This window comes from Fragaria vesca, unplaced genomic scaffold (assembly GCF_000184155.1).
Source record: "Fragaria vesca subsp. vesca unplaced genomic scaffold, FraVesHawaii_1.0 scf0513139, whole genome shotgun sequence".
Lineage (NCBI taxonomy): Eukaryota > Viridiplantae > Streptophyta > Magnoliopsida > Rosales > Rosaceae > Fragaria > Fragaria vesca.
Window position 1 is genome coordinate 358,253 of NW_004443446.1, and position 4,543 is coordinate 362,795.

Genomic DNA, 4,543 nt, shown 5'->3' on the forward strand with positions numbered 1-4,543 from the left:
TATCCCTTCTCAATATATATGCCTTACTGCGTTTCCTCATTTCTGTTCATGATTACCTATATATTCTGATTCAGGGAAACTAAAATTTCAGTTGCAGAAGTGTTCATTCGTTTCAATGTGACCAGGGCATACTTTTACCTTATAACTTATAATAACAAAGCAATTGGATAGTTTTCTCTACTGCCGGTGTGAGGAGAGGCATACCTATACCCTAAATTATAAGATAGTTTCATCTATATGTATCCAATTTCATAGAATTCTTAACAGAAGATGGTTCTTCATGTATCTTTCATGTTCAATTTCAACTGTTTTATTCCATTTTCATTTCCACTTCTACATATAATTTTTTTACAGTTTTCACTGTTTAGAGTGTTGCCTTAATTATTCTTGCTCTCCACAATGAACCCTTATATATATTGTCCTTCCACCTGGTAAGAAAATATTTAATGAATGAAATTGTCGTACTCCATTAACACAGACAATGTTGCAAAAAACGCGGCAAGCCGCAGGCATCATCCTTGTATCTACTAATTGATACCAACTCACATGAACAATAAAAGAATATTATTTATTCAAGTTACTTGAGTCAAGTACAGTCGAATAACAATTTGAAAAGATTTAACATCTACAACAAATCCTAGAATTGCATGTCAACTAGTGACAGGAGCAAATTAACAGCTATCGTACATAATTCAATCTAATCTATTCCATCAATTGAACATGGTTCTACCTTCATCACCAACCAAACAATAGACCACCATCAGCTCCAAGGTGACGGTACTGGCTTCAGACAATGATGATCACTGGTATACCAATAAGCACTCATCTTCGAAGTGGAATCTGATATACTTGCAATGTTAAATATTTGATCTACATCCTGAGAGGGGAGCTGCAGTTGCTTCGAAGTGGAATCTGATATACTTGCAATGTTAAATATTTGATCTACATCCTGAGAGGGGAGCTGCAGTTGCATACCACTACTTCCTTTTCGCCTCTCACTATTACAACTTTAGGTTGATGAAACACTGATCCAGTGCATACATATGTATCATGTCTTCAATCGGATTGGGCTGCAGCGCTGCCAGTGAAGATGATTTCATGATGATAGATGCAAGTATATCCCCTCCTCCTACTTCCTCTGATGCAGCAAATAACCATTCCAAACTACACCACTAATAAACTGAGAAAAGGAGCCAAGTGCATTGACTCCATGAAAAAACCATAGCATCCCCTATGTGATAATTAAGAAAAACAAGCTGTTTAACACCATCAACAACTGTATTGACACCAATACGATCACATATATCAATAAGATAAATATTATGAAAATCACTAATAAAATAGTTTAGAAGCTTTTACCACCAGCACCCCTAGCTATTCAACAAGATAATCTTCACTGAAACTAGGGAAAATGGGAAGGGCCGGTATGGCATTAAACCAGCTTAGAGGGAACAGAGTTTCTAACCTTCATCATATCATCACTAGTATAAGAGTAGCACCGGTCTTATCATTAAGAACAAATGGACTCAAAATCACAAGATACTACCTTAACAGGATATGCATTCTCCATTAGACCATTAGCATCTCCGGAGGACGGATATTGGCAGGGCAGTGGCCACTGTTAAGGGGATCAGTAGTAATAGAAAAAGGAGAAACATAAATAAGTCTCCAGAAAATAAAAGTACCTCTTTATGTGCACAGACCATAGTTGTCCTGGCAGACTTGTTCTTCGATTCCCTAGAGGATTCCTGAGGATAAAACACAAACTATTCAGTAAAGGTGAGGACAATAACCAGGGGTGTAGTTGAGAGAAGTCCAATGCCAAGAGGCAGCATCAAATCCGGGCAAGGATTGAAGTTGGGTGAGGATGCTGCACCAACTTGGCTCTAGATCAAGAGTCGGTTTGATACGAGCAAAGGCAAGTCTGACTTCTTGACGATCTTTCTCCCTTTTTCTTTTTCCTGCTTCTCTTGTTCAAGCTTAGCAGCCTTTTTCTTCTCTTCTTGAAGTCTTTTTTGGACCTTTTGTTGGGAGATTCTACTTTGATACTCTTGATAGACTCTGGTTTTGCTCAACTCACTGAGAACCTCCTTCATTGTTTTCTTTGACTCGGATTTGATGTCACAGCTACTATCACTAGAAGGCTCTCCAAGTAGTGCAACCATCTTGGTGTCCTCTCTCTTGAAGCGCTTGCTGGCGGGTTGTGAAGGAGGAGGACTAACTAAGACCCTCTTCTTCATCTGCCCAGCACAACTAGAAACCACCATCTTGATTTTCTTAGGGGCTTGTTTCTTTGTTGCAGTAGTCATGATCTTCTTGTTGATCTATCCACTACTAGCCTTTGCTTTCTCTGAAAAACAAGAAGAGCTGCTCTTGATCATTGTTGATGGGCAAACTCGGACAGAACCTCGGCTACGTTTAGCGATCATCAGAGGAGAATTGAAGAATTGAGAGAGAGAATTGAACAACTGAAAATGAAGTGGGTTGCAGATCGATCGACCCACGAATTAGGGTTTTTGTGGGAAATTGAAGAATTGAGATCAGAGATGAGAGAATTGAAGAATCGAGAGAGAGAATTGAACAACTAAAAATGATGAAGTGGGTTGCAGATCGATCGAACCAGAAATTGCAGATCGATCGAACCAGAAAAACGCAGATTAGGGTTTTTGTGGGAAATCGAAGAATTGGGATCAGAGATGAGAGAATTGGGTGGTGCTCTGGATTTGCAATTTCAGAGAGGATAACAATCACGGTGAACAGATCAAAGAGATCTCTGAGAATGGAACCAAATTCTGGGCGAAATCACAGAAACGAACAACAGATTAAATGAGAGAGAATTGGGACAGTGGGGTTGTACCGAGTGAGTGAACTGGTGGGGGTATATATAAACTTAGAGACGCGCCTTCGGGTGGTGGCTGTGAAATTTGGTTTCATATTCTAACTCCCCAAAATGCCCATAGTTTGGGCCAAGCAGGGTCAGCTAAGTAATTTCCTATACGAGGAGATAAGATTAACCTCAACGGTAACAAAGACTTTTGCTCTTCTGACGTGTGGGGGCCAAAGACCCGCGAATCGTAGAATTCAAAAAATTGATATGTAATTGCATTTCCAAAAATAATAATAATAACTATTATTATCAAATTGGAAAAAGAAAAAAAGGGACTATCCCATTTCTTTTTGGTTTGTTTCTTTCGAAAATTAGGTTAGTGATTAAACTTCAACGTATATCCTATAAATGTTTGGAATCAAGATATCCGTGGAAACAACATGAGTTCAAGAGTAGAGGCTACAATATTTATGAGGCGGATGTACTAGTTTTCTATTTTTTTTTTTTGGGTAAAAACTTAAAATGGTACCTGAATTATTGTGAAAGGTACTTTTTGGTACCTACGAATTTTCATTACCTGAAATGACACCTGAACTATTGCGCTGTTACCAAATATGATACATGTTGTTAGTTTTTCCGTTAAATCAATGATGTGACATGTATTTATAATGGGAAAATGATCTATGTATAAAATTAGTAGAATTGAGGATACAAATCAAGGATAAGTAGAATTGACTTATTTAGTACATCGTCATTTATTTACATATTTTTCATCCCCATTTTTTTCTTGTATAAAATTAAGCTACAAAACCTAGATACATATTAGTAGCAAATTAAAAATAAAAACTAAAGTATATATTTTGATAAAGAAAAAACTACATAAAAAAAAAGTGTATAATGTGTTTAGCAATAATAACAAAATTGATTTAAAATTATTGTTTTACCCATAGCTAGCAAAAAGAGTCCAAACACCAGTCACGTCATCGATTTAACGGCAAAACTAACAGTAGGTACCATATTTAGTAACGGTAGAATAGTTGAGGTACCATTTTTTATAATAAAAATTCGTAGGTACCAAAATATAACTTTCGCAATAGTTCTTGTACTATTTTAGGTTTTTACCCTTTTTTTACTGTTGATTTTGATAAGTTTAACCCGGCCACTATTATAGTTGAACAACGATCGATGGAGACTCAGACACAGGCACTATAACGAGACTCCAAGAAGTTGTACCATACTGTTATACAGTATATATACACTACTACGTCTACTAGTGCTCTGACATCCACGGTAAAAAATATAAAATCACCTTGTATGTAAACAGTAACTTTAGCTTCACCTCTCTCTCTCTCTCTTGAGTCTCTTCCATTTCCGGCGAGCGGCGGTAGTGCCGTACACTCACCGTCACCGACTTGATTTGGAGAAGACGTTCTACTCTCACAGCCACCTCGCTCGCAAAGAGCCGCTCGGCCAAATCTGGTAATCAAATTCAAACCCATTTGCTTCACTACTTAATTGTCTGCTTTTGGCTCTGTTACTTACAAGGCAGTACAACTCTGTGTTTCGTTTCATTGTGTAGTTGTATTTTGGAAATGATATTAGCCTGTAATGTATTCTTAACATGTTATTTATTTGATGGTGCATGTAAGATGTTTGATGGAATGCCCGAATGAGTCCATTTAAAAATTACCTTCTCCTAGTTTGTTTTTCAATAAT